Source organism: Dromiciops gliroides, chromosome 1 (genome assembly GCF_019393635.1).
Source record: "Dromiciops gliroides isolate mDroGli1 chromosome 1, mDroGli1.pri, whole genome shotgun sequence".
In the NCBI taxonomy this organism is placed as follows: domain Eukaryota; kingdom Metazoa; phylum Chordata; class Mammalia; order Microbiotheria; family Microbiotheriidae; genus Dromiciops; species Dromiciops gliroides.
The window spans coordinates 63,664,179-63,680,310 of NC_057861.1; the positions used below are offsets into that span (position 1 = coordinate 63,664,179).

Here is a 16,132-nt window from a genome sequence, read left to right on the forward strand (position 1 = left end):
GCAGCTCATTTTGTGGTGGCTAAAAATTGGAAATCAAAGGCATGTTCATCAGTTGGGGAATGGCTGAACAAGCTGTGGTATATGATGGTGATGGAATATTATTGTGCTATAAGAAATGACAAGCAAGATGACTTCAGAGGATTGGGAAAGCTACTTCAACTATGGCTAGCTTGCCAAGTGTGTCTGGGCAAACAGTAGACTGACAAGATGAACCAAATTTGCTGTCTATAGAGCATGCGTCCTGAGTACCCTACTGTATGGTAGTGAAACATGGACTACATATACTAGACAAGAGAAGAAGCTTAACAGCTTCCACATGTGCTGCCTTCAGCCCATCCTTGGCATATCTTGGTCAGATAGGATCACCAACACAGAAGTGCTCCAAGGCGCGCAACTTCCCAGCATTTGCATGCTACTGAAACAAAGACAGCTGTGCTGGCTCGGTCATGTGCACCGCATGCAAGACTGGTGCATTCCTAAAGACCTACTCTATGGCAAGTTAGCCTCAGGCCAAAGACCTGTTGGATGCCCCCAGCTTCACTACAGAGATGTATGCAAGCGAGACTTGAGGGCTCTGGGAATAGACTTTGGCAGCTGGGAGGAGATGGCCAAGGACCGCTCCCGATGGAGTTCAGTACTCAGGAGCAGCTTGCGTGCAGCTGAGATGGGCTTTCAAGCTTGGGAGGAAGAAAAACGAATGAGATGCAGGAACCAACAGGCAACAGAGAGCGGTTTTCTGATGTCCTCATTGCGGCAGGAGCTGCGGCTCCCATATCGGACTGCATAGCCACACTGTGGCCTGTGGCTCTTCAAGGTGCTGATCCATGGTCGTTTGTGACTGGTGGAAGCCTACTGTACAATCATCCAAGACAATCCTAAAGAACTCTTGATAAAACATACTATCCACTGCCAAAGAAAGAACTGAAATTGTTGGAACATATACTTAAGCATGCTATTTTTCACTCTTTCATTTTTCCTTTTATTCAAGTTTTCTTACAAAAAATGACTACTATGGTAATGTTTTACATAATCATACATGTATAACCCATATCTGATTGCTCATCACCTCAGGGAGAGGGCAGAGGAGGGAGAGAAGGAGGGATAAAAATAGGAATTTAAAACTATAAATAAGAATGTTTATTACTTTAAAAAAAGAATTAAACTAATAAATAAAATTGTGAGTTGGTTTTATGAAAAATGCAACAAAATAGATAAGCCATTGGTTAACTTGATTTTTTAAAAGATGTGAGAAAAAATGATTAATAATGGATTTCTTAGGGAACCCACGGATTAGTTTCCCAGTGTTTTCTTTCCCCCCACTCCAGAAAGTCCAGTTCTTGAGAAACTTCAGCAAATCTTATTTGGGACAAACCTATGGGAAGAAAAGAAATGGAGATAGACTCTTTTGTCTAGTTCAGTGAAGGACTGATGGGATCTAACCATAGCTAGAAAATAGACTTTGCCTTAAGCAACTTGAGTGAGGGTCTTTCCATGATGTCATTTGTAGAGTTCATTTTGATATGTACCACCTTCAAATCATGTCAACCAAGGGAATTGAATGATGCTAACCAATTAGCTTTAATCAATGTATAATGGCCCACCTCTATTGAAAGAGGACAAAAATCCTGGGAAGAGGCCAGGAGCTCTCTTGGCTTGGATCTCTAGCTTCTAGGTCTTCTGGGTCTTTGAGTGCTTTTCTCTGCTCACACTAATTGGTGTGCTGAAGCTCTACTCCTTGCTTTCTCTATCATGTGACCTGAGACTATGAGAAGATAGGGAGACACGTAGTCAATTCTTTACTGGTATATAATATTAGGAAATTAAAATATGCTTACCCCAAACTGGTATTTATAGCTATAGTAATTAATTTCAAAAAACAAAAAGAAACCCCCCCCAATACTAGTATCAAAAATTGAGTGAATTCACCAACAATAAAGAGGAAATTAAAAAAATTATTACAAACTATTTTACCCAGTTATATGCCAATAAATCTGACAATCTAAAGAAAATGGAGAAATATTTACAATAATATAAATTGCCCAGATTAACAGAAGAGGAAATAGAATACTTAAGCAACAATATTTCAGAAAAAGAAATTGAAAAAGCCACAATGTGCTCCCTAAGAAAAAAAATCCCAAAGAACACAAAGATTCACAGGTGATTTCTACCAAACATTTAAAGAATAATAAATCCCAATACTATATAACATATTTGGAAAAATATGTGAAGGAGTCCTAACAAATTCCTTTTCTGATATAAATATGGTGCTGATACCTAACCAGAAAGAGCAAAAACAGAGAAAGAAAACTATAGACTAATTTCTCTAATGAATATTGATGCAAAAATTTTGAATAAAATACAACAAGGTGATAACAAAAACATATAGCACAAAGATCATACATTATGGCCAGGTGGAACTTATGCCAGGAATGCAGAACTTGTTCAATATTAGGAAAATTATCAGTATATATTAGAAAAAACATTAGCATAATTGACCATATCAATAATAAAAATAACAAAATCATATGATTATCTCAATAGACAAAGAAAAAACTTTTGACAAAATTCAACACTCATTATTAAGAAAATTAGAGACCATAGGAATCAATGGAGCTCTCCTTAAAATGATAAGTAGTATCTATCAAAACCATCAGCAAACATCTGTAATGGGGATAAGCTAGAAGAAATCCCAATAAGTTCAAGGATGAATCAGGCATGCTCATTATCACCATTATTATTCAATATTGTACTAGAAATGCTTGCTACAGTGGGGTGGGGCCAAGATGGTAAATGAGAGGCTATGACTCCCTCAAGCTCCTAATAAACTCATCCACTCACCCCAATATAATGCTATAAAACAACCCCCAGAGCAGTCTAAATGCGGCATTTAAAATTATATGTGGTTGCCTTATTTCTGTCCCAAGTTTGGGGAAAATTAGCTGGGATTTCTAATATATTGCTACTTATAAATTAGAAGCTTTAGCACCAGTTTTTGGGCATTAGTCATTTATTAAAGTACATTAGATATTAGTAAAGAGAGAGATCACATGGTTTAGAAAGTTAGAAAAGTCTAGCTAGGATAGAGGAGGAGAGAGAAAAAGGCACCACTACCTAAAAGTCTCAGACCAAAAAGGAAGTTCCTATCCCTCTGTGAGCAGAAGCTTTCTGCGGGTCCAGAGGAGAGGCGGGCTCTATACACTGCTGCAAGCTAATTGGGCAGCATCACCCAAATCCATTGGTTTACTGGACTTGAGGGCAGTACATAAGCAGAACACACTGAGGTCAGAGTTCAGAGAACATACCTGCTGAGGTCCAGGCATTCAGGTAGGTGTGGTTCCAATCAAGTTAACTCCAAGTGAGTCAATCAGCAAAGTCAATCCAAGCAATCTTTTTTTTTTTAAGTATTTTATTATTTTCCAGTTACATATAAGGATAGTTTTCAACATTTGTTTTCATAGGATTTTTAGTTATAATTTTTTCTCCCACCCTCCCTTCCCTCCCTCCTCCCCAAGATGGAAAGCAATCTGATATAGGTCATATAAGTACAATCACATTAAACATATTTCTACATTAGTCATCTTGTGAAAGAAAAATTAGAGCACAGGGGAAAAACCTCAAAAAAGAAAGAAAAAGAAACAGTCCAAAAGTTGAAACAGTATGGTTCAATCTGAATTCATAATCCACAGTTCTTTTTTATGGATGTTGAGAACATTTTCTGTCATGAGTTCTTTGAAACTGTTTTGGATCATTGCACTGCTGAGAAAAGCCAAGTCTATCACCATTGTTCATTACAAAATGTTGCTGTTACTGTGAACAATGTTCTCCTGGTTCTGCTCCTCTTAGTCAGCATCAGTTCATGTAAGTCCTTCCAGGTTTCTCTGAACACCTCCTGCTCATTGTTTCTTATAGCACAATAGTATTCTATTACATTCATATACCACAGCTTGTTGAGCTATTCCCCTATTGATGGGTATTCCTTTGATTTCCAATTCTTTGCCACCACAAAGAGAGCTGCTATAAATATTTTTGTACATGTGGTTCCTTTTCCCTTTTTTATGGTCTCTTTGGGATATAGACCTAGCATTGGTACCACTATGTCAAACAGTATGAACAGTCCCATAGCACTTTGGGCATAGTTTCAAATTGCTCTCCAGAATGGTTGGATCAGTTCACAGTTCCATCAACAATTGATTAGTGTTCCAATTTTTTCATAGCTTCTCCAACATTTGTTATTTTCCTTTCTTGACATATTAGCCAATCTGATAGGTGTGAAGGGGTACCTCAAATTTGTTTTGATTTGCATTTCTCTGTTCAGTAGTGATTTAGAGCATTTTTTTTCATATGGAGATAAATAGCTTTGATTTCTTCATCAGAAAACTGCCTGTTCATATCCTTTGACCATTTCTCAATTGGGGAGTGACTTACATTCTTAGAAATTTGATTTAGTTCCCTATATATTTTAGAAATGAGGCCTTTATCAGAAATACTGGCTGAAAAAATTGTTTCCCAGCCTTCTGCCTCTCTTCTAATTTTAGCTGCATTGATTCTGTTTGTACAAAACCTTTTTAATTTAATGTGATCAAAGTCTCCCATCTTGCATTTATTTTTTTCTGTTTAGAATTTTATTTTCCAAAATACATGTAAAAACAAATTTTGACATTAATTTTTTAAAATTGTGTTCCAACTTCTCTTCCTCCCTCCCTTCACACCCCAACCCCAAGAACACAAGCAATTCAATATAAGTTATACATGAGTAGTCATGAAAAACATCCCCACATTAGCTAGGTTGTGAGAGAAAACAGAAAAAACCCCTTCAGATTAAGGAATTGCCAAAAAATGTGTTTCAATCTATTTTCAGAAACCATCAATTCTTTCTTTGTAGATGGGTTGCAATCTTCATAAGTCCTTCAGGGCTATATTGGATCACTGCATCACTGAAAATAACCATGTGCTTCCCAGCAGATCATCTTACACTATTGCTTTTATTTTGTATACAGTACATTTCACTCTGCTTCAGTTCATGTAGGTCTTTCTAGGTTTTTCTGATAGCATCCTGTTCATCATAACTTTTATATAGTACCTTAAACTTGACAAAGAATTTTCTTCACAATAGCTCAGCAAAGTAGGTATCATACATTTTGCCATTATAGCCAATTATCATAACTATTTCCCTCCATTCTATTCCCTTCCCATGATATTTATTCTATATTCTATCTTCTTTTACCCTATTCCTCCTCAATAGTGTTTTGTTTCTGACTGCCCCCTCCCCTGCTCTGCCCTCCCTTCTTGTGCCCTTCCCTACTTATCCTCTTCCCTTCCTACTTTCCTCTAGGGTTAAATAGATTACTACTCCTAATTGGATGTGAATATTATTCCCTCCTTCAGACCACTCTGATGAGATTATGGTCTTTGAGCTAATTCTGTGTTCTAAATTTTTCTTCCTACCTCCCTTCTCAACCCTCTCTATGAAATCAAGCAATTCAATATAAGTCATGCATGTGCAGTTATGCAGAACATCTTCACCTTCCTCAAAAGTGTTTTGCTTTTTACTACTCCCTTCCTCAATCTGCCCTTCCCCTCTTCTCACCTCCCCCTTCTCTCCTTCCCCTCCCACTTTCCCTCAGGGAAAAAATATTGCTATACCCACTGGAGTATATACGTTATTACCTCTCTGAGCCACTTCTGATGATAGTAAGGTTCCCTCACTCCCCCACTCTTTCCCCCTCTTCCCCTCCCCTCCATAAGCTTTTTTCTTGTTACCTTCATGTGAAATATCTCTCCCCAGTCCACCTCTCCCCTTCTCCCTCCCCCAGTCTATTCCTCCTACCCTTCAACCCTATTTCAAATATGTCATCATGGGTTAGTTAGGTGGCACAGTGGACAAAGCACTAGCCCTGGACCCAGGAGCTCAGGCAATGTTTGGTAGAATTCACTTGTAAACCCATCTGGCCCTGGAGATTTTTTCTTAGGTAGTTTGCTAATGGTTTGCTCAATTTCTTTTTTCTAATATGGGTTTATTTAAGGATTTTATTTCCTCTTCAGTTAACCTAGCAGTTTGTATTTTTGTAAATATTCATCCTTTTCATTTAGATTGTAAAATTTATTGGCATACAGTTGGGAAAAATAGTTCCTAATTATTGCTTTAATTTCCATTTCATTGGTCGTGAAATCACCCCTTTCATTTTTGATACTGGTAATTTAGTTCTCTTCTTTCTTTTTTTAAATCAAATTAACCAGTGGTTTATCTATTTTATTGGGTGCTTTTCATAAAACTAGCTCTTAGTTTTATTGATTAATTCTACAGTTTTCTTGCTTTCAATTTTATTAATTTCTCCTTTAATTTTCAGGATTTCTAATTTAGTATTTAATTGAGGATTTTTAATTTGTTCTTTTTCTAGCTTTTTAAAGTTTCATGCCCAATTCATTGATCTCCTCTTTTTCTTTTTTATTTATGTAAGCATTTAGAGATGTAAAATTTCCCCTAAGTGCTGCTTTGGCTGCATCCCATAGATTTTGGTATGTTGTCTCATTATTGTTATTCTCTTGGATGAAGTTATTGATTGTTTCTATGATTTGTTTGATCCATTCATTCTTTTTTTTTTTTTTTTGCAGGGCAATGGGGATTAAGTGACTTGCCCAGGGTCACACAGCTAGTGTCAAGTGTCTGAGGCCAGATTGAACTCAGGAACTCCTGAATCCAGTGCTGGTGCTTTATCCACTGTGCCACCTAGTTGCCCCTGATCCACTCATTCTTCAGTTTCCAATTAATTTTCAGTCTACCTTTCCATGGCTCTTCATTACATGTAATATTTATTGCATCATGATTTGAGAAGGATGCATTTACTATTTCTGCTTTTCTACATTTGACTATGAGGTCTTTGTGCCTTAATAGATGGTAAATTTTTGAATATGTGCCATGTACTGCTGAGGAAAAGGTATATTTCTTTCTATCCCCATTCAATTTTCTCCAGATATCTATCATATTTAACTTTTCTAATATTCTATTCACCTCTTTAACTTCTTTCTTATTTATTTTATGGCTAAATGTATCTAATTCTGAAAGGGGAAGATTCACATCCCCCACTAGTATAGTTGTGTTGTCTATTTCCTCTTGTAGCTCATTTAACTTCTCCTCTAAGAATTTGGATACTATCCCACTTGGCACATACTTGTTTAGTATTGATATTACTTCATTACCTATGGTACCTTTTAGCAAGATGTAGTTTCTGTCCTTATCTCTTTTAATTAGATCTATTTTTGCCTTTGCTTTGTCTAAGATAAGGATTGCTACCCCTGCTTTTTTTACTTCAGCTGAAGCATAATATATTCTGCTCCAACCTTACTTTGTGGGTATCTTTCTGCTTCAAATGAGTTTCTTATAAACAACATATTGTAGGATTCAGCTTTTTAATCCACTCTGCTATTCACTTCCATTTTATGGCAGAGTTCATGCCATTCCCATTCACAGTTATTATTACTGTCTATTTCTCTCCATCCTATTTACCCCCTTTGTACTTTTCCCCCCTATTTCTCCTCACCAAAGTTTTGCTTCTTACCCCTGCCCCTCGCAATCTGCCCTCCCTTCTATCAGTCCCCCCTTTTCCCTTTACCCTTTTACTTCCCTAAAGAATAAGCTAAATTTCTTTATCCAAATGAACATATATGTTATTCCTTATTTGAATTAAATCTAATGAGAGTAAGGTTGAAACAATGTTCACCCCTCCCTTCTTTCCCTCTATTGTAATAGGGTTTTTTGTACCTCTTCATATGATGTAATTCACCCCATTTCACCTCCCCTTTCCTCTCCTCCCCATAGACTCCCTTTTTAACCCCTTAATTTTCTTCGTATCATCACATCAAAGACAATTTATATTTATACCCTCTGTATATAATCTTTCTGTCTACCCAAATAGATATACAGTTCTCATGTGATTTAAATATTATTTTCCCGTGTAGGGATGTAAACAGTTTAACCTTATTGAATAACTTTTTCCCCCTGTTTACCTTTTTAAACTTCTCTTGAGTCCTGTATGTTAAGATAAAATTTTCTATTCAGTTCTGGTCTTTTTGTCTGGAAACCTTGAAAGTCCCCTATTTCATTGAATGTCCATCTTTTCCACTGGAAAAGAATGCTCAGTTTTGTTGGGTAATAGATTCTTGGCTGCAATCCAAGCTCCTATATCTTCCAGAATATCATATTCCAAGCCTTGCAATCCTTTAATGTTGAAGCTGCCAGGTCCTGTGCAATCCTGACTGTGGCTCCATGATATTTAAATTGCTTCTTTCTAGCTGATTGGAGTATTTTCTTCTTCACCTGATAATTCTGGAATTTGGCTACAATATTCCTTGGAGTTTTCCTTTTGGGCTCTCTTTTAGGAGGTGATCGGTGGATTAATTTAATGATGATTTTATCCTCTGATCCTATAATATCAAGGCAGTTCTCCTGATGATTTCCTGGAATATGGTGTCTAGACGTTTTTTCTGATCATGGCTTTCAGGCAGTTGAATAATTCTCAAATTGTCCTTCTGGATATATTTTCCAGGTCAGTTGTCTTTCCAATGAGATATTTCACATTTTCTTCTCTTTTTTCATTCTTTTGATTCTGTTTGACTGATTTTTGGTGTCTCATGGAGTCATTATCTTCCAACTGTCCAATTTGAATTCTTAAGGCATTGTTTTCTTCAATGAGATCATGCACCTCCTTTTCCATTTGGCCAAATGAATTTTTTAAGTAATTGGTTTTTTTCAGTCAATCTTTGTGTTTCCTTTTCCAAGCTGCTGATTCTTTTTTCATAATTTTCTTGTGTTGCTTTAATTTCTCTCCCCATTTTTTCTTCCACCCCTCTCAATTGATTTTATTAATTAATTAATTAACTTATTTATTTATTTTTTGCGGGGTAATGGGGGTTAAGTGACTTGCCCAGGGTCACACAGCCAGTAAGTGTCAAGTGTCTGAGGCCGGATTTGGACTCAGGAACTCCTGAATCCAGGGCCAGTGCTTTATCCACTGCACCACCTAGCTGCCCCCTCAATTGATTTTTAATATCCTTTTTACACTCTTTCAAGAAGGCTTTTTGGTCTTGAGACCAATTCATCTTCCTTCTTGAGGCTTCACATGTTGGCAATTTAATAGTATTGTCCTCATCTAAGTTTCTGTTTTGTTCTTCACTGTCAACACAGAAGCTCTCAATGGTAAGAGCTCTTTTTTATTTCTTACTCATATTGCAGCTTTTTTTTTTTTTTTTAAGTTGAGGTCTGCTGCTTTGGCCCCAGGATCCCTGTTTCAAACTTCTTGTGCTGGGTGATAGGGGCTGTGTCACTGGCTTTCTACACTGAGGCCTCTATGGCTTATGGATTTCTCACCACCCTGGGCTTGCTCACTGCACTTGCTCCTGGTATGTTGGGATGGCCAGGCCTGGTCACACCTGTCCTGTGGGTGGCTTTCTACCTGGCAGCCTGCCCCCTCAGCTGGTGCTGGTGGATCACACCACTGGCCTAAGCCACCAGCTTGCTGAGTCAGGATCAAGGAGCCTCAGTTCCTCGGCTGCGGCCTAGAGCTTCCTGCTGACTTTGCCCACCCTCTTCCATGCTGTACTGTGCTGAGGTGTGCTGCAATCCCTTTTTACCCAAGTGAGACCAACCTTTCCTGAAGTCTTCTAAATTATCTCAAGTTGAAAGATTGTGTCTCTCTGTCTTTTTGTAGGTTCTGTAGTTTCAGAATCCATTTAGAGGCTCAATTTAATGTTCTTTTTGAGGGAACTGAAGGAGAGTTCAGGCAGCTTGCTGGCTTATCTCTGCCATCTTGGCTCCCCCCCCCCTTTCATTTTTCATACTAGTGATTTGGTTTTCTTCTTTCCTTTTCTTGATCAAATTAATCAATGGTTTATCTATTTTATTGTTTTTTTCATAAAACCAGCTTTTAGTTTTATTTATTAATTCAATGTTCTTCTTACTTTCCAGTTTATTAGTCTCTCCTTTGATTTTCATGATTTCCAATTTGCTCATTTTCTGTTTTTTGTTTTTTTTTAGTTGCATGCCCAATTCATGAATCTGTTTTTTCTCTATTTTATTTATGTAAGCAGTTAGGGATATACATTTTCCCCTAAGTACTACTTTGGGTACATCTTATCAATTTTGATATGTTGTCTCATCATTGTCATTTTCTTTAATGAAATCATTAATTGTTTCTATGATTTGTTCTTTGACCCACTTGTTTTTAGGATCAAATTATTTAATTTCCAATTGATTTTAATCTCTCAATCATCCATTACTGAATGTAATTTTTATTGCATTATGATCTGAAAAGAATGGGGTTTACTATTTCTCTTTTTCTGCATCTGGTTGTAAGGTTTTTATGCCCTATGTGTGGTTAATTTTTGTGTAGATCTCATGTACTGCTAAGAAGATATATTCCTTTCTAGTCCCATTCAATTTTCTCCAGAGACATATCATATCTAACTTTTCAAGAATTTTATTCATCTCTTTAACTTCTTTCTTATTTATTTTTTGGTTAGATTTATCCAGTTCTGATGGGGAAGGTTAAGTTCTTCCACTAGGATAGTTTTTGAATCTATTTCCTCCTGTAATTCATTCAGCTTCCCCAGCAAATATTTAGATGCTATACCATTTGGTGCATATATGTTAAGTATTGATATGACTTCATTGTCTATGATACCTTTCAGCAAGATATAATTTTCTTCTTTATCTCTTTTAACTAGATCTATTTTTGCTTTTGCTTTGTCTGAAATCATGATTGTTACCCATGCTTTCTTTGCTTCAGCTGAAGAATAATAGATTCTGTCCCAGTGCCTTATGTGTAACCTGTGTGTATCACTCTGCTTCAAATGTGTTTCTTATAAACAACACATTGTAGAATTTTGGTTTTTAATCCATTCTGCTATCTGCTTCTGTTTAATGGGTGGGTTCATCCCATTCACATTTATAGTTATGATGACAGTTTATAGTTATGATGATGGTTTACTGTTTTGTTTTGTTTATTTGTTTGTTTTGTTTTTGTTTTTAAGGAAAGACTTTTAGGGAGCCTGCTAGAGGATAGCATTGCTTCCCTTCTCAGATTATATTGGATTTAGTTGGCTGGTTCAACATTGTAACCGGCAACCCGCTGACAGCTCACTTTTTAGTAGAAAGTCCTTGAGCACTCGGTATCTCCTAGCACGTAGCAGGAAATGGGTGCCTAATAAAGTGCTTGTTGAGTTGAATCTTTGAATGATTCCATACCTCTTACCCTGGTGCCAACTCATTTTGGCCCTTCAACACTTTCACAGCCTCTGTGTGGTGTCATCTGTCCCAGTACAGCTTATGAGGTGTTGGGACTGATGAAGATTCTCTCAACCCTCACCAGCCACCCTGGACACTTTGAAGGGTGCTCTGTGCTTAAAGGGGTCCTACCAAACAGGCAAGTAGGGTGAGACTGTGACACTAGGCAGCTGCCTGTGAGATTTGTGCTTGGCGGGGCTGATTTCCTCCAGAGCTTCTCTCCAAGCATTTCCCAGAGTTAATGATTTTAATGTGCCCTAGGGAATCCTAGCAAGAAGACTAGGCCTAGTGAGTGAGTGCTTGAGCACTATGCTCCTAGAGATCCCAGTATTTTACCTGTGTCTATAAGGAGAAAGAAGCCACACACATAGTTGTGTTTTTGTCCATCTGCGGCTGGAAGGAGAGGGAGCAAACTCCACAATAGTTTTAATTAATGGTCAGTCTTGATAGATGTGGTCATTTCCCCAGTTCAACAACAAATTGGATTTTTTTAAAAAGCATTTAAATGATGTGCTTGCTATTCCAGGTCCTCCATGTGCCTGCCCCACCTCCCATTATCCCTAACAGATATAGATGGAAAATGAATATTAGAACTAGAAGGGACATTAATGACCATCAAATGCAATCTCTTTGTTGTACATCTATGAACATCCTATGTGGTACAAATATAGAAAGCTTGAAAGAAAGGACTTTCTAATTTATTTCAATAACACTTATTTTGTCCTTACTGTTAATAATCAGAACCATAAGTAGCAATTTTTACACACGTGGAGGAAAAGATGGGGGTAGGGAGAGGTGGGAAGTTCACCTGGTGGTACAACTATAAACCTCTCTCCCTCTCCAGCTCCCCCTCTCCTTCCCTTTCTCCCTCCAAAAAGAAATTTATACTTTATTTGGTTAAATTGAGGAAAGAACCAATGGACTTTTGTCTCAGGAGGATAGTGCCTCAAAAGAACAAACCTGTGATTTCATTGATATATTGATCTCCCAGAAGACTAAACTTCAACTCTTAAGAGTTTTCTAAGGCACTAAAGAGGTTAAGTGACTTCCCCAGTACCACATAGCCAGTTTAAATACCCCTCAATAAAACATTCTGTCATCTATTACTACCCCTGGAATACTGACACAAGGACTCTGCCCAACTAATTAGAGGAAGGAGAAAGAAAAGAATCTCCTCTTTTTCTTGGGAAATTTAATCAGTCAGTAAAGTTAAGTCAAGGAGCGTTCATGAATTGCCTACTGTGTGCTTGGAAATGTGCTAAGAGCTGTCAAAAGCACTGGTATTCCTCACATTACTTCTGTAAGGGGCTAAAATTCTAGCTAGTCTGTCTAAAATATCTAATGAGGGGTTGCCAATAAATTATAAGCTTTAGCAAGAGTTAGACTTTTAAGAATTTATTAAGGAGATTAAGAATTTGGTAAAGAGAGACAGAAAGGCCTAGATTCATCTATCTATTAAAGGGAGAGAGCATTCCTAGGTCCACTCTCAACCAGAGACCTGAAGAAAAAGAGCGAGAGTATCAGCCTTGCCCCTTCTTCCTCCCACAAGCAAATGTCACTTCCTGACACCAGAGAAAAGCTGCATGGCCTTGCCCTCAGAGGCCTTCTCCTCATGGCATAGCTTTCCTATAGTAAGTCTCCAGAATGTGGCATCATTCCAATCGTTACACTTTCAATCTTTTCAAAATGGAAATCCCACCTCTGTTCCTATAGCAAATCTCTCTGTGACTCAGTTCATGTCCAAAAGACTAAATGGCAGCTTATAAGATAATTTGCATCCAAACCATTGTATCTTACATCTCTTTCTGCATGATCTGGGCTTGTTTTTTGTTTGCTTTGTTTTGTTTTTTGTTTTTGTTTTGTGTTGTCTTTTTGTGTTTTTTGTTTGTTTTTGTTTTTTGGAAAAAGATGTTTTAATAATAAGTTTGTACATAGTTATGTGCCTGTACACAGATCCCTCCTCTCCTCCCCATCTCATTAGACTGTGAGCTCCTTGAAAGCAGAAACTGGCTTTTGCCTTTCTCCAGAGTTCAGCCCAGTACTGGACACATAAGTACTCAATAAATGCTTGTTAACTTTACATTATTTGATATTTTCAAATATGTGCACACTCCTTTACTCTTCTGGGAATCAAGGATGCTTGCCAAAATTTCTTCTTTTTGTATGAATGTAATGGAATACTATTATGCTGTAAGAAATTATGAGCAAGCAGATTTCAGAAAAAACTGCAAAGACTAATATGAATTGATGTTGGGTGAAATGAGCAGAACCAAGAGAACATTGTACACAATATCAATAACATTGTATGATAATCAAGTGTGATAGACTTAGCTCTTCACAGCAATACAATGATCCCAAACAATGCCAAAAGACTCATGATGGAAAATGCTCTCCACATCCAGGAAAAAAAAACCACTATGGAATCTGAATGCAGATTGAAGTATACTATTTTCACTTTTGATAGTTTTGTTGTTGTTTTTCTTCTTTCTTGTGTTTTTCCCTTTTGTTCTGATTCTTTTCTCACAACATGACTAATGTGGAAATATGTTTAACATAATTGTAATGTATAAGCAATATCAGATTGCATGCTGTCTTGGAGAGGGGAAAGGGAAGGGAGGGAAAGAGGAAAATTTGGAATTCAAAATGTAACAAAAATCAGTGTTGAAAACTATCTTTACATGTAATTGGAAAAAATAAAATAAAATACTATTAAAGAGGAAAAAAGAGTTTATTAAAGAAAGGAATACAAATGTGGCTACTATTGGTAGCATCTCTGTGTAAAACAAATTTTCTGTTATCTCTCTTAATTTGTGGCTTTAAAAGAATTAGGACTAGAAATATTACCAATGACACAATGTTTGAGAAATTTTGAGAGGAATGGGATGTTCACACAACCTATAAATACCATTAGTATTATCATTGTGATAATTATTTTATGTGACAAAGATGAGGTTTATAAATGAATTTATCAATAAATATGTAGCATTTGTTATGCTATTTTGTCTATTTAAAATTTGTTTGTGTGCTTTTAATTTTTAATAGTAAAATACACTTTAATTCTTTTTGATTAAATTTTATTTTCAGTTCCTCTTTCTCTCCCTCATACTTCTCTCTCCCTCAACTGGGAAAACAAGAAAAATAAAACTTGTGTTACAAACATGCATAGTCAAACAAAATATATTCCTCAATTAGCCATATTCTTCCCTTCCTCCTCCCTACCCCCAATTTTTTTTTTTGATCTATACTCTAAGTCTATCACTTATCTGGAGATGGGTAGCATGTTTCATCTTGTGTCCTCTAGAATTGTGGTTGGCCATTTCTAAATCCTTCAGAATTGCTTGTCTTTACAATATTGCTGTTAATACGAAAATTGTCCTCTTGGTTTTGTTCATCATACTCTGCATCAGTTCATAAATGTCTTTTCTGGTTTCTCTGAAATCATCCCCTTCCTCATATCTTACAACAGAAGAGAATGCCATCACATCACATACAGATTCTATAACTTGTTCAGCCATTCTCCATTTGATGGGCCCGTGCTTGGTTTCTAATTCTATGCCATCACATACACACACACACACACACACACACACACACACACACACACACACACACACAGAGCCATTCTAAATTGTTTGTATATAAAGGTCCTTTTATTGCTTTATTTCATTTGAATGAAATACTAAGAAAATTATTTACAATAGTTGTTTCCCAAAATCGGTGGTGTTGGGGGGAGAGGTGTCACTACATAAATAATGGAAAACATTAGCCTGAGGTTTATGTAAATACAAGCCTGAGGAAACAGAGGTCTGCCATCCTTAAGCAAACAGTTGATTTCTAGAGGGAGAGAGAAGATTTTTTTCATTTATTTAGTATTTTCCCCAATTATATGTAAACAACATTTTTTTTTTGGTGAGGCAATTGGGGTGAAGTGACTTGCCCTGGGTCACACAGCTAGTAAGTGTCAAGGGTCTGAGGCCAGATTTGAACCCAGGTCCTCCTGAATCCAGGGCCGGTGCTCTGTCCACTGTGCCACCTAGCTGCCCTTGTAAACAACATTTTTAAACATTCATTTTTAAAATTTTGAGTTCCAAATTCTCTCTCTTCCCCCTGCCCCTACTGATGTCTAGCAATTCGATATAGGTATATATGTCTACTCAAGCAAAACATTGCCATATTCATCATGTTGTGAAAGAAAGTAGACAAAAACTCACAAAAAACAGTTTTTAAAAAGTATGTTTTGGTCTATATTCAGACACTATCAGTTCTTTCTCTGGGGTTGAATAGCATTTTTCATCATAAGTCGAGAAGTAAGTCTCTGGGTAACTTACCTTTCTGACATTTCTTTGATAATCATAGTTAAAATCTTCACATCCAACCCAGAAGAGATTTCTTTACAGCCTACTCAAAGAAGAAGATGCCTTACAGTGATAAAAAGGACAACTTGAGATCCCATTTAATATAAGAAAAATGGCAAGAATAGAAAAGGTAACAATGTGTCCATAAATTGTAGTAAAAAGGACGAGTGGTGCCTAGACAGGTACTTGAACCCTGGACCCTCAGATTAAAAGTCTGATGCTCTACCAACTGAGCTGCCCAGACTCCTGAAAAGATAGCTCCCTCCCCTCCATTCCAAAGTGAAACAGAGGTAAAATAGCAAACTACTTTTCCAGTCTATAAAGAGAACTGAATTTGAGGTAAAATGAGGCAGAATGCCCAAATTAATGTTTCCCTTTAAGAACTTTTAAGTATAAAAATGGAAGAAAGACCAGAAGCAGAAGAAAAAGGTAAAAGAAAATAGCACGTGTTGGCAGAGTTGTGGGAAGGTAGGCCATATCAGTGTACTGTTGATAAAGT

At 36.9% G+C, this 16,132-nt stretch overlaps 1 non-coding gene across 1 annotated transcript; it reads right to left on the minus strand.

The window, feature by feature from the left end:
- Positions 1-15,804: 15,804 nt before the first annotated feature.
- Positions 15,805-15,877, minus strand: TRNAK-UUU. The gene has a single exon. It is a non-coding gene; the product is annotated as a tRNA-Lys (tRNA).
- Between the last annotated feature and the right edge of the window lie 255 nt (positions 15,878-16,132).